The following is a 19,326-nucleotide window of genomic DNA, read 5'->3' as shown; positions in this document are numbered from 1 at the left end:
GATTGCATTCTGCTCTCCCAATCTCTTGTTTATTAGTTTGTGTTTTCATTATATTTTTTCCTTTTAAGTCTCCATAAACTATATATTGTATCTCACTTTCTACTAATTTTTAGCTTACTTTTGTGTTGTGCACTTGTGCTCCATATTTTGCTGTTAGCCGTTTGTTCACTTCACGTGAGACATATTAACCTTCATATTCCAAAGGTTCTCTGAGCATAAGAACATCATCATTAACCTTTGAGATTGAAACAACAATAGTTATTAGCGGAGACAAGTCTCTTACAACAAGGAGAATATCTCTGACGACTCGCTGAAACCATTCTTCAAGCTGAGGTCTAATAACCGAATTTTGTCACCTTGAGGCAATAAACATCGACATTTACCTTAGCTGCATTAGGAGGAGGAGGTCACCATTTTATTAAGCGCTGAGTTTGTTTCCCATGAGAGCACTGAGTGAGCCAAGTTTTTAGCTCTATGCATGCAAAATGCCATACGATTCATGCAATTTATGTCACCATCTACATCCTCCATGCTTTTGTTGTTTCTATACCGCCTGAACCACCGACGACCAGCTAAGAACAGGTACCAAAATCCCCTTTTTTTGGACAAAAAAAATCCCCTTTGATCATCATCACAAGCCAGTCATGATGGGTCTATGGATATTATAAAGGGTATGTAAACTAAGTCGACCACAAAGTTAATGAATCATGTGAGTGGGGGTAAATCTTGTAAACAGTGGATAGGGTCTTCCATTTTTTGTTGTTCGAAAGGACTTTTAATTATTTTGGGTCTAGGGGACGGGTTGGCTTGAGGTTGGTATTTGTTTCAAATTTTGAACCCTGCACTTCAAGCTGAGGTCTCCATTGACCAGAAAAAAAAGCGGAGGTCTCCTATTGACAAAAAAAAAAGCTGAGGTCCCCTGTGCTCTACCACTTGAGCTACTTGAGGGTTTTGTTTTTTTTTTTCCCCATGGATCTTCTATTTGAACAGATCAACTAGCACACATTTACGACTTCTTCTTCGACACCATGGCTTCGAAGCAACTCTAGTTTATCTTTCCATTATCTAATAATCTTTTGAATTATTGTTTGTTTTAGTTTTATTGAAGTACTAATGGGTGCAAATATATTATTTTAAATTTGCGATTTTTTATATACATATATTTATATATACAATGAATGTATTTTATAAGAATAATCATTTTATATGAGAACATAGGAATAAATCACGACCGTTAGATTCAACCATCAACGTGAATATTAAAACATGAAGTCATGTGACAATCTCATGACCATTAAATTCTTTTCATCTTGACCGTTGATGACTATAATACTATATCTAACGGTCGTGATTTGTTCTTATATAAAATGATCATTCTCATACATCCTCTACACACACATATATATATATATAGGTATTTAGTATTCGATATTGTTTTAAATGGTCAGTTTCGAAATTTGTTTTATCAAGTGAGGCATCGATATATCTTGTTGATCTTATGATGGGGATTCTCAGGTTGTTGTTCTGTCGGAAAGTCTTGGTACGTAAGCACATCCTTCGGGAGAACACCTCACTTTCCTGGGAACTTCTCGGATGAACTACTGAAGGTATGAAAAACGGTAGAAAGGGGGGGGGGGTTTGAATAACGTTTTCAAGATAAAACTTCCACCTTAAAGATTTTAACAAATCTTTTCGAGAACTAAGTGCTAAAGATGAGAGATAGAAAAGCACACAAGGATTTTATCCTGGTTCACTTGATAAATCACTCAAGCTACTCCAGTCCACCCGTTAAGGTGATTTCTTCCTTCTTAGAATGAAGGCAATCCACTAATCAGGTATGTGTTACAACTGCACTTGAAAACTACAAGTGACTAACAATACACTGACTTAGCTCACACTAAGATTCACTCTCTTAGTCTTCTCTAGGATCCGATCAACCTTGATCTCCTAAAGGAAAACTATACAACTGTATATGAAGTTCTTGTTTACAAAGAAAGTGCTTCTAAAAAGCTTATAGTAAACACAATGAAATTCAGGATGAAAGAAAGCTTAGAAGGATTTGAATATTTCTTACGCGTGTGTGAATGCTTCTAGCCGCTTCTTTCAATCTTCAGTCACTATTTATACTCCAAGAATTAGGGTTGAATGTTGCATGGAAATGCTACCGTTGGAGGGCAGTTCTGGAAATTCCAGCTTCTGCTGTGGCTGAGGAAGTTAGGTAGGTCGTCAAGATAGTACATATGCTTTTGTACTTGGATAGCGACTTGACCTTTAAACCTAGGAGACTTCTGATCAGGGGAATGCTTCATGTTGGAACTTGTGAAGCCGGTTGATCAGAGTCAGAGGGAAAGCACAGAACCTCTGACCGTTGTATCTTCTGATTCTGAACTCAGAGGGAAGTACATGGTCTTCAGAGTTTCTTGCTTCTGGACATCAGAGTTTCCACCGTTCAGCTTCTGGATCTTCAGAGTCTTCTACACCATCAGAACATCTGAACCTTCAGAGTTTCTTGGTTGTCAGAACTTCTGGATCTTCAGAACTTCTGGTGGCTGAGTCCATATCAGAGCTTGTATAACTTCAGATCTTCTGAAGCATTTCTACTGTTCAGAGTGAACATTGATGTTGCGAAAGCGTTGCTTGGGTCACTCTTTATGCACAGTGCTTCTGATTTGTGTGAGACTGAATCAAGGTCAGAGCCTGTAAATAGCACACTCAGAAAAACACGTTAGAGTACCATAATTGTTCATACTCAAAAGGTTAACTTGTAATCATCAAAACATAGAGTTGTACTACTAGATCAAAACTTGATCTTACAATCTCCCCCTTTTTGATGATGACAAAACTAAGATTTTTGATGAACAATTCTTAAACAATAAACTGAATTCACTCAGAGTTTAGGGAAATAGAATAGGACTTATCCTGATGTGAATAGTTTATCTTGCTCATTCTGAATTCAAGTCACAGCTTGATTCTGAGCTTAGCTCCCCCTGAATCTAATACTTGATGAAAACGTTAGAAAAGTCTAGATTCTGAGCTAAATAATATAAGAGTTCAGAGTGAAAAACTTATGACATAGATGAAATAGAATAGTCAGAGCGCATAAGTATTCAGAGTCAACGGACAAGGTATCAGAGTCTTGGGTATCAGAGTCAAACTAAAATCACTTCAGAAGAAGTGAAATCTATTCCTTGTATTTGCCCAGTGACACATCTATGGTCATAAAGGTGGAACTCTTAAATTCTCCAAAAGAAAAATAAATCACACTAACACATCTTACACATCAAAAACTGGGTTGTACTCCCCCTTTTTGTCATAAGCAAAAAGCTTGGGGTGTGAAAAACTTAGCTTGAAGTACAAGGTACTCCCCCTTAGAGAAGGTCTAAGTTTGAAGAAAGAAAATAAAACGATGCATGAATCAGAGTTAGGCGAAATAAATAGAAGAGTTAATGCAAAAGAAGAACGTTTACCACCGGCCAAGGAAGTAAAGAAAGGGGTCAGTTACCAAGAACTTAACCTCGAGAAACTGTAGAAGCATTACTTGCAGAGAGAAAGTGAAGCCTATATAAAGCGATGGAGAAAGAGGGTAAGCTTCACAACTCAAACAATTTTAAAAAAAAATGGCATCATACATGGAAGCACTTGAAGAGCTCAGAGGGAAGGCCTTTGAGGAGGACTTGTTCCTGAACATAAGGCATCCAGAGGGTACAAAAACCATATCGGAGCTGACAAGGACACTGCTTGAGGAGGACCTTCGTCCAGAGCTGAAGAACGACTTGAAGGAATTTCTTGCCTTCGTGGAAGAAGTTCAAGAGCTCAGCCAGTTAGAGCTGAGGCTACTGGAAGAGAAGGACACGATAGAAGGAAAGCTCAAGACAACAGAGGAAGTTCTGGAGAGGAACGAGCTGATTGTCAATCTCAACAACATCCAGTATTCACTAGATCGTCTGGAGAGGGAGAGGTCAAAGCAGCGCCAAGAGTGCAGAAGAATGAGGAAGGATCCTCCATTCTAGACTCTAGGAAAAAGAAAATGTATGATGTAAACATAATGATTATGAATAAAGAAAAAAAAATTTGCAAACACAATGCGACAAATATATATATATATATATATATATATATATATATATATATATGCAAAGAGAAACAGTAACGAACCAAGCAGAAAAGCTAAGGTAACTTAGAAAAAATTAAAAATAAAACTAAGTTAAGAGTGAAAAACGAAGAGATCCTAAGACTAGGGATTATCAGTGCGACGCATAAGTTCCATCATCATTTGCTTCATGTCCTGTAGCATAGACTCATGAGTATCAAGACGTTGTTCCATGAGTTCGAGTCTGGACGAGCTTGGCGGTGTGGAGCTGGAAGGAACATTCTGAGCAGCTTGATGAGCTGGAGTGGAAGCAGAAGCAGCCGGAGTAAAAACCACTGGTGCAAGTCTACGGGCTTCAGCTTCAGCTTCAAGTCGCTCTGCCTCTAATCTTGCTTGTTCAGCTTGAGCTGCTGCTTGACGTGCAGCTTCTTCTGCTTGCTCTTGCTTTCTTCTGGCCTCTTCAGCAGCTTCAAGGAGCTTGTGTCTTTGTTGTTGTTCATGAAGAGCCACCCTTCTAGCAAACCTCTGCTTTGCAGCCTTGATCCTCTGATCCCTTTCTGCAGTCAGATGCTGCATCATAACTGGAACCTGAGCAACTAGCCAAGTGCTCAGACTATTCCACTTTTCAGCCACAGACTCAGCATTCTCACTCAGATCAGTCTGACCTTGTACATTTCGTAGCATCAAAGAGGCTTCACGATTGAAAACATTGATGCACTCAGAGAGAGAGGTGGGTCTGAGGGAAGTGTAGGGAACGATTGAGAGGTTGGTTTCTGGAGAGGTTGGGTGATTGCTGCTATGAGCTTCAGAGGTACCTTGGGGAGAGCCAATGTCACAGGTTTGGACATGAGGTTCAGAGGCTCCAAGGTGAGGTTCAGAAGTGTCAACTAGAGGATTGGGTGATCTAACCGAAGAGTGGTTAGACACAGATTGTTCTGGGTCTGGTTGAACTGACTCTTGTTGGACAGGGTCAGGTTGAGCTTGTTGAGCCAAAGGGTCTGCCTCATGTAAAGGATTAGCCAAGATAGGTTCATCTGGATCAACTAGACGTTCAGGTCTAGGGCCAGGATATCTCCTAGGGCTTGGACATGTGAGGTAATACTCTTCTAGGGTAGACACCTTTTCTTTTCTGACTTCCATAAATTTACGAATGGATTCAGAGTTGTTGGAAGGGGAGGAGTCAGCCACATTGGTTGGGAATGATATAGGTGTATAGACACTGGAAGAATCTGTATCAGTGGTTCTGGAAACCAGACGTTCTGATGCTCTGGGGACAGAGTGATCAGACATTCTGGGTTCAGGTTCTGTTTGAACAGGAATTGTGAGTTCAGGTTCAAGAGTAAGAGGTTCAGATTCTGGATTGTATTGGATGGTAATAGGTGAGGTTGGATCAGAGGGTCCGGTAGGTTGGTTCTGAAGCATATTCCAGAGAGGTGCTTCGTTTGGAGAAGGTTGGAAAAATGAAGACCGGAGTGAATTAGGTTGAGAGGTGGTTTGTGCAGCTGGTTGGGATTCAGGAATGAGAGTGAGTGGGTTTGTGGATCGTTTGAGCATAACAGAGATGGGGAGTGCATCAAATGAATTCAAATCAGCATCAGAATCAACAACAGACTTACTTGATGATCGTACTGATGACCGAGTCACTCTGGGAGGAGTTTCAATCCTTCTGACCACTTGAGCAGCTGGTTCCACCCTTGTAGGCTTCACCACAAGTCTGACTTGTTTCTTTTTCTTCTTGGGAGGAGAAGGACCACCATCATTATCACCATCATTACCATCATCTGGCTTGCTGGTTTCATCATGTTTCCTCTTTGGCTGGTCAGCTTTCTTCTTCTTCGTCAGAGGGACATCAGATTCCTCAGAGGATTCTTCTAAGACCATCTTCCTCTAGGCTTTCCTCTTGGGAGGAGAGTCAAACTCTGGAGCAGGCGGCAGTCTTCTGAAAAATTCATCTAAGTCAATTTCAAATCCTTGAGCCCTTAGGTCTTCAACATAGCACCTAATAGCTTCAGGGTTGTCTGCATGTGTCCACAGAGGATAGTTACTCAGAGGCACCCTTCTCTGTCTGATTTTAGAAGATGTATCTTCATGAGCTGGGGCAATTTTCTTCTGGACCAAACCCATCTTCTTCAGAGAATTGGCAGTGAAGACATCACTGACAATGGTGTTCAAATCCTCTACGCATCCAGCATTGACCATATCTTGCACAAGGTTGCTCTCAATGAAGAGATCTGATAGCAATCTCCCAAAAGGGATATATTTGATTGCTGACTTGATGGAGGCAGTAGTTCTGGACTTCTTGATACACTCCTTCAAGTAAGAGAACAGGAAGTAGAGAAGGCGGATCTTCTGCTTGTCTTGGATGAAAAACAGCATCGCCTTCTGGCTGAAGTTGATGTAATCTGGGGAACTGCCCTTTGGCCTCTGGTTGATACAGTGCAGCAAAATCTTGTGCCAGATTCTGAGCTTGGGATGAAGATCCACCACCTTGTAATCAGTCTTGCCCGGTTTGTATGTGGTGTACAGGGCCTTGTTGGTCTCATCCTTCGTTTTGGGTTTCAGCTTCGATTCAGTGAGTTGGAATCGATACCCATGTGCAGTCTCTGCACCCAGCAGATTCATGAATGACTTCTCAGTAATTATGATCCTCCTACCAGCAATGTGGGAGACCACCTGAGTGTCATCGCAGTCAGCGTGTTTCCAGAATTCCTTGACCAATTTGTCGTACACCGGTCCTCGAAGTCTGTTGAAGTAATTTTCCCAGCCTTGAACACGGACTTCAGGACGAAGATCATACCCATTTGCAGCAAGATTGTCGAGGTCGAATCTCCATTCTGCCAGTACTTGAAGTTCTTCAGGAGCGTACACACAATGAACGGCACAGCCCCGTTCTGCAATCGGAACTACTTGCTCTTGACCTTGACCTTGAGCAGGAGCTTCAAGACCCAATTGGCCTGTAGCTTGACCCACTACCATGTGAGGGAACCTGGTTGCTTCGGCAGCTTCGTTTCTGGTTTGTCTCACCATTGTTGAAAGCGGTTGAACGTTTTGGGGTAGAAGATGAAGTTGAAAGATGAATAGAGAGCGAGAGAGAGATCGTGGGTAAGCAGTTTTTGAAAATGCAGAAGAGAGAGAGTAAAAACCGAAAGTGTAGGAGATCGTGTGTGTATAGTGGGTTTTGACAAATAACCGTTGTTGATTCAAAAAGCAAATTAAAATCAACGGTTAAAAATTAAAGACATCATAGTAACAGTAAATACACGTATCACACACAGGAGAGAAGCACATCTACACACATTATGACAGACTGTCACAGGGGCACAAGGAACTATGCATCAGAGATACTGACACACGTGTTACTGTCTCAGCTTCAGAGTCAGCACCAATGGGTACATACACTCTGATGGAGTTACCTTCTGGACTAGACATCTTCTGATCAAGAAGTATCATAGTCAGAGGTTCTGATCCATCTTCACTCTGGACAAAAGTCCATATTCAGATTTTTCAGAATAAAATTAAATCTATCCTCTGCTAAGGGCTTTGTAAAGATATCTGCCCATTGATGGTCAGTATCAACAAACTTCAGAAGAAGTACGTCATTCTGTACATAATCTCTAATAAAATGATACTTTACCTCAATGTGCTTTGCCCTTGAATGTAAGATAGGATTCTTACTCAATGATATTGCAGCAGTGTTATCACAATAGATTGGGATATTGCTCTCAAGGATCTGATAGTCCTCCAGCTGATGTTTCATCCAGAGCATCTGGGTGCTGCATATTGCTGCTGAGATATATTCTGCCTCTGCAGTGGATAGTGCAATGGTTGATTGCCTCTTGCTTGCCCATGAGACTAGATTACTTCCCAGAAATTGACAATTTCCAGAAGTACTTTTTCTCTCTGTTCTATCTCCAGCATAATCAGCATCATAATAACCTGAAAGCTTATACTCTGATGTTTTCTTATACATCAAGCCAAGGTTAGTGGTGTCTTTCAGATACCTTAGGATCATCTTAACAGCAGTTAAGTGGGTTTCCCGTGGATCTGATTGGAAACGAGCACATAAGTGAACACTAAATAATATATCTGGCCTAGATGCAGTTAAATATAGAAGAGATCCTATCATACCACGATAAAGCTTCTGACAAACTTTACCACTTGCATCTTCTTTCTCCAGAATGCATGTAGGATGCATTGGAGTCTTGGCCACTGTAGATTCCAGCATGTTGAACTTCTTCAGAAGTTCTTTAGTGTACTTGCTCTGGTGGATATATGTTCCTTCTGGTGTTTGATCAACTTGTATTCCCAGAAAGTACTTTAGTTCTCCCATCATACTCATCTCAAATTCAGCCTGCATCATCTCAGAAAATTCTTTGCATAGAGATTGATTAGCAGAACCAAATATAATATCGTCAACATATATTTCCACAATTAAGATATCATCTTTATAAGTTTTGAAAAAGAGAGTTGTATCTACTTTACCCCTTACAAACTCATTCTCCAGAAGGAATGAGCTGAGTCTCTCATACCATGCTCTGGGAGCTTGCTTCAGACCATAGAGTGATTTCTTCAATTTGAACACATGGTCTGGTTTCTTTTCATCTTCAAAACCTGAGGGTTGATGAACATAGACTTCCTCTGAAATATAACCATTTAGGAAGGCACTCTTCACATCCATCTGATGAAGAACTATGTTGTGATTCACTGAGAAGGAGATCAACAGTCTGATTGCTTCTAGTCTTGCTACTGGAGCAAATGTTTCTGTGTAGTCTATTCCTTCCTGCTGGCTGTAGCCTTGAGCAACTAGCCTTGCCTTGTTTCTGACTACATCTCCTTTCTCATTCAGTTTGTTTATGAACACCCATTTTGTTCCAATTACATGGACACTCTCAGGCTTCTTCACTAAGCTCCAAACATCGTTCTTGGAGAATTGATTCAATTCTTCTTCCATGGCCAGAATCCAATCCTTGTCCTGAAGAGCTTCATCTATGGACTTGGGTTCAATTAAGGACATCAATCCTTTCAGACTGAGCAGGGTCTCTTCAGAGGGTCTAAAGGCTGATCTGGTTCTGACTGGTTCATCTTTGTTGCCCAGAATCAATTCCTTAGGATGTGATGCAATGGTTCTGCTTTTCTTCGGAGGTTGTGAATCAGAGGGACCAGCTTCTTCTACTGGTTCATCTTCCTCTGGCTCAGCTTCCTCTGGAGCTTTGCCTTTGTCAGAAACATTTATACTTAAGTCTGCAAATTTCTCAACTAGCTTTGACTGGTCAGAGTCAAGCTTATCGTCAAATCTAACATGAATAGACTCTTCAATAGTCTTAGCATCAGTATTGTAAAATCTAAAACCTTTAGATCTATCAGAGTAACCAAGTAATAGACATTTAGAAGACTTAGCATCAAATTTATGCAATCTATCCTTAGTATTAAGAACATAACAAACACAACCAAAAGGATGAAAGTAAGAAATGTTGGGTTTTATGTTCTTCCACAATTCATAGGGAGTCTTATTCAGAATTGGTCTCACAGAGATTCTGTTCTGAATTTAACATGCTGTATTTACTGCCTCTGCCCAAAAGTGCTTAGCCATGCCAGTTTCTTGGAGCATGGTTCTAGCCATCTCCTGAAGAGTTCTGTTCTTCCTCTCAACAACACCGTTTTGTTGAGGAGTTCTGGGACAAGAGAAATCATGTGCAATTCCATAGGAATCAAACAGACTCTCAAACTTGTCATTCTCAAACTCTCCACCATGGTCACTTCTGACACGCACAATCCTACAAGTCTTCTCGTTTTGCACTTGGGCAATGAAGGTAGAGAACACAGCATGAGACTCATCCTTGTGGGTTAGAAACTTTACCCATGTCCAGCGGCTATAGCCGTCAACAATTACCATCCCATATCTCTTGCCACCTATAGACTCAGTTTTCACTGGTCCAAAAAGGTCGATATGCAGAAGTTCCAACGGCCTTGAGGTTGAGACAACATTCTTTGCCTTGAAAGGGACTTTAGTGAATTTGCCTTTCTGACATGCTTCACAAAGAGCGTCTGAAGCGAACTTCAGATTGGGTAAGCCCCTAACAAGGTTTAGCTTGCTCAGCTGAGAAATCTTTCTCATACTGGCATGCCCTAACCATCTATGCCATACCCACTGCTCTTCATTAACAGAAAGAAGGCACTTCACATTCTGAGCCTCCAACTCAGATAATCTGATCTTATAAATGTTGTTCTTCCTCTTGCTGTTAAACAGAACAGAGCCATCGATCTGACTTACAGCCCGGCAGGACTTTTGATTAAAGATAACGTCATAACCCTTGTCAGCTAATTGACTTATAGACAATAAGTTATGAGTTAAGCCGTCTACCAATAACACATTATCAATGCATGGACTACTATCTACACAAATAGTACCAGTACCAACAATTTTACCCTTTTCATTTCCTCCAAAGCCAACTTCGCCTCCAGGCTTAAGTTTTAGCTCTTGGAACATACGCCTTTCTCCCGTCATGTGACGCGAGCATCCACTGTCCAGATACCATGATTGGTGTTTCAGTGGAGCTATCGAGGATATCTGCAACATAGATAATCTTGTCCTTAGGTACCCACTTTTTGGGTCCTTTCTTGTTAGTTACCCCAGAGGTTCTGATCACCTTGGGTTTTTCAACATGATAATGTAAAGGAATTTTTGCATGATATTTAGACATGGAGAAGGATCCCTTTTTAAGAGGGGTTTTAACAACTTTAGCAGGTAAAGGATCAGGCAATATGGTACCAGAGGGAACAAAGCATTCATACAAGGATTTAGCTTTAGACACAGAGGGCTCATTTCTAATTGGTTTAGAATAGCCAATGCCATGCATTCCATTTCTGCTTACGCCATAGATCATTGAAGCCATTAAGCTTCTATCTACGCTCTTAGCCAGGAATCTTTGAAAAGACTTTTCATACTTAGATTCGTTTCTACAATCAGAGGCATCACAAGCAACTATTTCTTCTAACTTAGCGATCTGGTTCTTAAGCACAGAGTTAGAATTGACCAAAGCATGATTATCATTTTTCAAATCAGAAATAACTTTCTCATGTTCAGAAGGAGTCTTAGAAACAGCAGATAAGTTCTTTTTCAACTTCTTATGCTTAGACAATAAAGAGTTATACTTATCCGTGATATCAGACAAGGCATGTTTCAGTTCAGAGGTAGAGAAAGAAGTGAATACCTCATTTTCATCGTCTGAGTTAGGATCTCCTTCTGATTCTGAGTCAGAGTCAACAGCTTCCTTTGACTCTGCTCCTTTGTCTTTGACAATGGCCATGAGTCCTTGGACTTCACCATCAGAGTCAACGTCCTCTGACTCTGATTCATCAAATGTCACCATCAGACTCTTCTTTGTCTTGAAGTGCTTCTTTGGCTTCTTGTCCTTCTTCAACTTTGGACAATCACTTTTGTAGTGCCCTGATTCTTTGCACTCAAAGCATGTGACTTCCTTAATTGATGACTTCTTCTGGCCTGAGGATTCAGACTTTCCTTTTGCTTTTCCAGAGCCTTTGTACTTGCTCTGCCTGTGCTTCCAGATGCGGTTGAGTCTCTTGGAGATCAGAGTCAGCTCATCTTCATCAGAATCTTCTGATGCTTCTTCAGATTCTTCTGCTTCAGCTTGGAGAGCCTTTGACTTCTCAGCCTTAGCCTTTTTAGATTTGGATTTCAAGGCTATAGACTTTTTCCTCAGATCTTGCATCTCAGAACGCTTCAGCTCGTGGCATTTCAGAATGCTAATGAGTTCTTCTAAACTCATATGCTCAACATCTCTTGTGAGCTCAATTGATGTCACTAAAGGCATCCAGCTTTCAGGAAGACACCTGATGACCCTTATGACATGATCTTTTGTTGTGTAGCTCTTGTTGAGAGGTCGTATTCCAGCTACAAGCAACTGAAATCTGAAGAACATTTCTTCAATGGTCTCATTTGGCTCCATGATGAAGGATTCATACTTTTGGATCAAAGACAATGCCTTTGATTCTTTAACTTTCTTGTTTCCTTCATGAGACATCTTCAGAGATTCAAAAATGCCTTTTGCAAACTCATGATCTGTAATCTTCTGGTACTCTTCATAAGAAATATCACTTAGAAGAATTGCTCTTACTTTGTGATGTTGTGAGTACAGCTTCTTTTGATCTGCAGTCATCTCTGAACTTGGAATCTTCTTGCCATCTGCATCGACTGGACGCTCATAGCCATCCACAATAATATCCCAGAGATCTGCATCAAAACCCAGAAAGAAACTTTCGAGTCTATCTTTCCAATACTCGAACCTTTGACCGTCGAACATAGGAGGCTTTGCATTGTATCCATCTTTCTGTGTTTCACTGGTGGTAGCCATTGTTTTTCACACCGGCCCGGATCACTGAACACTGTTAGGTGTGGTAATCAGAACTTGCGCTCTGATACCAATTGAAGGTATGAAAAACGGTAGAAAGGGGGGGTTTGAATAACGTTTTCAAGATAAAACTTCCACCTTAAATATTTTAACAAATGTTTTCGAGAACTAAGTGCTAAAGATGAGAGATAGAAAAGCACACACGGATTTTATCCTGGTTCACTTGATAAATCACTCAAGCTACTCCAGTCCACCCGTTAAGGTGATTTCTTCCTTCTTAGAATGAAGGCAATCCACTAATCAGGTATGTGTTACAACTGCACTTGAAAACTACAAGTGACTAACAATACACTGACTTAGCTCACACTAAGATTCACTCTCTTAGTCTTCTCTAGGATCCGATCAACCCTGATCTCCTAAAGGAAAACTATACAACTGTATATGAAGTTCTTGTTTACAAAGAAAGTGCTTCTAAAAAGCTTATAGTAAACACAATGAAATTCAGGATGAAAGAAAGCTTAGAAGGATTTGAATATTTCTTGTGCGTGTGTGAATGCTTCTAGCCACTTCTTTCAATCTTCAGTCACTATTTATACTCCAAGAATTAGGGTTGAACGTTGCATGGAAATGCTACCGTTGGAGGGCAGTTCTGGAAATTCCAGCTTCTGCTGTGGCTGAGGAAGTTAGGTAGGTCGTCAGGATAGTACATATGCTTTTGTACTTGGATAGCGACTTGACCTTTAAACCTAGGAGACTTCTGATCAGGGGAATGCTTCATGTTGGCACTTGTGAAGCCGGTTGATCAGAGTCAGAGGGAAAGCACAGAACCTCTAATCGTTGTATCTTCTGATTCTGAACTCAGAGGGAAGTACATGGTCTTCAGAGTTTCTTGCTTCTGGACATCAGAGTTTCCACTGTTCAGCTTCTGGATCTTCAGAGTCTTCTACACCATCAGAACATCTGAACCTTCAGAGTTTCTTGGTTGTCAGAACTTCTGGTGGCTGAGTCCATATCAGAGCTTGTATAACTTCAGATCTTCTAAAGCATTTCTACTGTTCAGAGTGAACATTGATGTTGCGAAAGTGTTGCTTGGGTCACTCTTTATGCACAGTGCTTCTGATTTGTGTGAGACTGAATCAAGGTCAGAGCCTGTAAATAGCACACTCAGAAAAACACGTTAGAGTACCATAATTGTTCATACTCAAAAGGTTAACTTGTAATCATCAAAACATAGAGTTGTACTACTAGATCAAAACTTGATCTTACAACTACCACTTGTGAAAACGGGAAGTTTTAGAAACTAAGTTTTTTACAAAATGGTCCTTGATTTTGAAATAGTTACTAATGTGACCCCTAACCTAAAATTGGGGTGTTACACCGGGGGTTTCCCTTTTTTGGGAAGACCCGAAGGAAGAATGCCCCTTAGTAGAATTTTATTAGGATATAACCCATTATGATTTCCCCTCTGAGAATTATATGGTAAGGGAATACCCATAAAGTTGAATGATTTGAAGTCGAAGAAGGCTTTGATGGTGATCGTTTCAAGGAGGGGAAAACCCATTGAGAGTCACGCTCTTATTGACGTGTCTCCCACAAGCATTGAGGGCCTCATCTGAGTAGGTCTTTAGATTTCAACTGATATATATGTGTTAAGCCAAAATTACAAGCATTACAATTATCGACACCATGGTACAAAAAGTGGTTTCTCGACAGAAGGGGTTGGGCGAAGCCGGCAACTCAGCACACGATGTCCCTCAAGGACAAGTTAGTAAAAGCCATAACTCGACACACTCAGAAGATGAAGAAATCTCGATCACCTTAATGGAAGAGGCAGTTACCGAATAACAAGCGATTACAGGCACGTGCGTACACCCACGATGCCACGAATAGCAACGGTTGCCCACGACTCAGAACCATCCACGTGGCAATAGAGTCACGTGCGCGAAGACCATCGGCTAAACGTGGGGTATGGCGCCAAAATTCAAAACCCACGAAGCCATCGTGCATCCAAGGAAAACCGCCAAGAACATGGGCAGAAAGAACAATATAAATAGAGGAAGCAGCAGCAGAAGAAGGGGTTCCCAACTAAAAAACTCTGAAAATTCACTAAAAGCTCTAAACGTCCGCATCAATGAGACTTCGAGAGCAGAACGTGATGATGGAGGAGTATGTTGCAGAACCAACGCTTTAATTTCCTTGCATTGCAGTTTGTTAATTCCCAGTTCTTATGTGTAGCTTGTTTTGTCGAAATTTGCTTTCATGTTATCTTGGTTTGCTTAACTATTTTGTAATCGACTCATATTCAATAAAATCCAGTTTCGTTTGAAGTTGTTTATTGTTGTCGAAAACACATCCGTCCACACACTACACTTTGGCAAAACGTTTTCTCAAAAGGACCCTGAAATCTAAACTTCCTTTAGTCGAACTAAGAGGATATTTGTTTACCAAAAATCCGTGTAAACAAATTGGCACACCTGGTGGGACCGTTTTTGTGAAAACTAAGTTTTACAGAAGCGTTTTGTGTGTTTTGTTTGCTGCATGCTATTTGGTATTTGCTACTTTCCTGGATTGTGATTTATATGCACCTGAGAAGTGGTAAGACTTTGAGTATGGCAAGCAACCGAGGAAGAACCTCCCCTCAAGGATCTAACGTGGGTAATCAGAGTAGTCCCGGGGGAAGTAGTGGTAATAATAATGAAGAAGTGTCTACTGGAATGGGGCATGGCACCAGTATGCCAACCTAGAACGTGGCAATTTCTGCAGTTGCAGAAATGCCTGTATCTACATCAGTACAGGCACAAATTGTTCCAACTATTACGAGGGACATGCCTTATGGTATGCCTACATCTATGATGCAAGGCATACAAGGCACGTATTCGACGTTCCCTGAAAATGTTCCCCCATTCAGCATACCCCCTTTTGGGGCAAATGGAACAATGTTAAACTTGGGAAGTCGAGTTAGTCCCCCTATTCCTGGATCTAGTTCACAAATTTATTTATCTACAAGTATGAATAATGGTTCACTTCAAGCCATTAGGCAGCAAGTAGATGATAGTAACCATGAAATGGTTAACATGCTATCTCGACAGATAGGTGAGCTAATCAACCCTGTGCTCCAAAATAATAATGCCAATAATCAGCATTTGGCACGACAGATGGATCGTTTGGCGACAGCCCTGGGGGCACCAGTCGAAGTCCAACCGGCACCAGGGATTAACCAAATCCCGTTGCCTAACCATGTCCCTGCCCCGGTGCGCTATCAAGCGCCGCAACACCAAGAGATGAGGGCAAACCCTTTGTACGAGGCAGTGCAGCCACCATTGCAAAATGTGTATATGGTAAACAGGGAAGAACACGCTGATGGTGTGCTAGAAAGAATTCGACACCAGAACGCTGGGGGGCAACAAAATGTTGCTGCCGTGGTGGAGCAATTGTTGAACCAACATGGTTTCAACGTGGGTTTCGCGAATAGACCCCATTTTGTGTCAGCCTTTACAGAGGAGGTTCTCGAATCAGAACTTCCTCGAGGCTGGAAGGTCCCCAAATTCACTAAGTTCTCAGGGGATTCAGGAGAGTCCACGGTAGAACACATAGCCAGGTACCAAATCGAAGCAGGAGACTTAGCCATCAATGAAAATTTAAAAATGAAGTACTTCCCGAGTTCTTTAACCAAAAATGCCTTTACCTGGTTCACCACCCTCGCTCCTAGGTCAGTCCATACATGGGCCCAGTTGGAAAGAATTTTCCATGAACAGTTCTTTAGGGGAGAGTGCAAAGTAAGTTTGAAGGACCTGGCTAGTGTCAAAAGAAAGCCAGCAGAGTCTATTGATGATTACCTAAACAGGTTTAGGATGCTTAAATCTCGATGCTTCACCCATGTTCCTGAACACGAGCTAGTTGTCTTAGCCGCTGGTGGTCTAGAGTATTCTATTAGAAAGAAGATCGACACTCAGTATATTCGAGATATGTCTTTGCTCGCAGATAGAGTGAGGCACATCGAATCGTTAAAGGCCGAAAAGTCAGAGGAAAGGGCCAAGACTACTAAGTGGCCAAAGAAGGAGAAGGTAGCGTACATAGATGCGGATTCAGTAGGTCAGAGTCCATGTGTCTATCGAGAAGTCCCTGCGGACGTCGATTTGAATGACGTCAATCTGGCTGAACTTCAGCCAGGGGATCCTTATGTGTGTAAAGCATTGAAACCACGTGAAAACAAACTTGGGGAGGAAAACCCCAAGAACACGATTCCTGCTGTAAAAACTTATACTTTTGATGTGGCCAAATGTGATGCAATCTATGATATACTTGTGTCTGATGGTTTGCTTGTGGTCCCCAAAGACCAAAAACTTCCCTCTCCTGAACAAAGGAAAGGGAAGAAATATTGCAAATATCATAACTTTTTTGGTCATTGGACCTCACAATGTGTTCGTTTCAGGGACCTCGTGCAGGGGGCATTGGACTCAGGAAGGCTCAAGTATGACGAAAAAGCCAAAAGTCAAATGAAGATTAACTCCGACCCACTGCAGGTAGCTGAAGCCAACTACGTGGAACCTTTCTACATTGGCATGGTTGACATTTCCGAGAAGCTGAATCTGGGCCTGACACTCGAGGAGGCAAAGGAGGAAAACACGGCTGTCGAAGAACCAGACGTCGTGAAAGAAGTGAACTTGGAAGAGGTTTACCCCAAGGCTGGAGAAACCCTTGTCGAGTTTCTATCCCGCAGCAAAGATGGCGAGAAAGAAGTTATGCTGTGCCCTCGATGCAGCGCTGTTTTCGACAAATCCGCAGCCAAGGCCTATCAAGATTCAGAAATGAAAAGGCATTATCAGAGGAAGGCTCCTGTATCCAGGAGACTGAAGTACCCTCACGAGGAGTGGGTCGAAAGAGACCAGGAACTCGATGGCCATAAAGGCCAGAAAACAAGCAGTAAAGACAAAACTTACCTCCCCAATGCTGGATTGCCAAGAAACCAATGGTTCAGGCCAACGCCTCCAAGGCCAAAACCATACCCTAAGTGGCAGAAAATCGACTTAGGCCAGGGATCCTCTTACATCAACAATTCCCGTGTGTCACGAAGCTACTCCTATGGCTCTGAGAACTACTATGCTCCTGAACAGATGACCAGGACTCAGTTCAGGCGTTTTTTGAGGAAAAGGAAAGCTGAGAGGGAAAGAGGTGGCAAGTTCCGCTCATTATGGGACATAAAGCCAGAAGACAACTCTCGCAATGAACCTAGTGTGGCGTCGATTACCAACCAGCTGGATCACGCCATCAAACAGGGAACAACCATACCACCAAATCCAGCTAAGGAAAAAGGGAAGGATGTCGTCGAGGATGAGGATGAAGACATGCTCGAAGATTTCGACGACAGTGAGGGAGAAGAGCTCAACATCATCTGCATCGTGTCCATCCTACCTGCAGAATTCGATAGAATCTCAGAGGTCACTGAAAGCGAGGAAGACTACTATGTCGACGACGAACCAGATGACAATCCTTTGTGTTATTATGTGATGCAGAGAGGATCCGTCGAAGATGAAAGAGCTATCTTCCAAAGGCCAACCGAGCAAATGAAGAGTCATTTGAAACCGCTATTTGTTTGGGCCAGAGTCGAGGAGAAGGGTGTTAACAAAGTCCTTGTCGACGGGGGAGCTGCAATTAACCTCATGCCCGGATTTATGCTCAAGAAGTTAGGAAAAACTGAAGCGGATCTAATCTCACATGACATGGTGCTTTCCGATTATGAAGGAAAGACAGGTTCTTCCCTAGGGGCAATCATGTTGAACATAACCGTAGGAACAGTAGCCCGTTCCACATTGTTCATTGTGGTCCCTTCAAAGGCCAATTACAATTTGCTGCTGGGAAGAGAATGGATTCATGGCGTGGGGGCAGTGCCTTCGACCTTACACCAACGTATGTCCATTTGGAAAGCTGATGGAGTTGTCGAAAATGTACAAGCAGATCAAAGCTACTATTTAGCAGAAACAAGCTACGTTGGTAAGAAGAATTTTGAGAAGAGTTTAGCCACAATTTCTCCTTTAGACACAGTGGCTAGCCAATACTTCAACCCCTACTCAGAGTATTCAGTAACGTTGGATCCCATCCGGGGCCTAAACCTCAATGAAGCATGTAAACCTGATGCCATGAGCGGATGGCACAGTGATGAAGAGAAAGATGCCACTGATGGGTGGCAAGCCAATGATAAAGATGATTAATTCGAGCATGGCTCGAATTTCGGCTTACGCAGCCGAAAACAAAATAAGAACGGCCCTGGAGGCCGAGAGGATGGCCAAAGAAATGGCTATAGACGAAGCTAATGTCTTAATCCTGCCTGTCGAATTGACACCTCAGGAGGAGGCAACAATAAATAAGGATGACACGTGCATAGAAATAAACGAGCAGAGTGCTGAGGAATGCGGATTCGAGGACCTTTGCAATCTGAGGCTAGATTGCATCTATGATGACGGCCCATTAGGCTTCGAGAAGCCAGTGGTCGAATTTTCCAAGAAAATGGAAGCGCAAGACCCTTTAGAAGAAGTAGACCTGGGTGATGGCTTAGAAAAGAGGCCAACGTATATTAGTGCTCTCATTGACCCGGAGCTAAAAGACAGGATGGTGAAATTACTCAAGGAATTCAAAGACTGTTTCGCTTGGGATTACGATGAAATGCCTGGCCTCAGTCGAGAAGTGGTGGAATTGAAGTTACCCATCAAAGAAAACAAGAAACCAGTCAAGCAACTGCCCAGGAGGTTCCATCCAGATGTGTTGGTGAAAATCAAGGAAGAAATCGAAAGACTCCTCAGGTGTAAATTTATCAGAACAGCTCGATATGTGGACTGGTTAGCCAACGTGGTTCCAGTAATCAAGAAGAAT

The sequence above is a fragment of the Lotus japonicus genome, chromosome 1 (genome assembly GCF_012489685.1).
Source record: "Lotus japonicus ecotype B-129 chromosome 1, LjGifu_v1.2".
Taxonomy (NCBI): Eukaryota; Viridiplantae; Streptophyta; class Magnoliopsida; order Fabales; family Fabaceae; genus Lotus; species Lotus japonicus.
The sequence above is the reverse complement of the archived record's forward strand: the minus strand, read 5'-3'. Positions refer to the sequence as shown.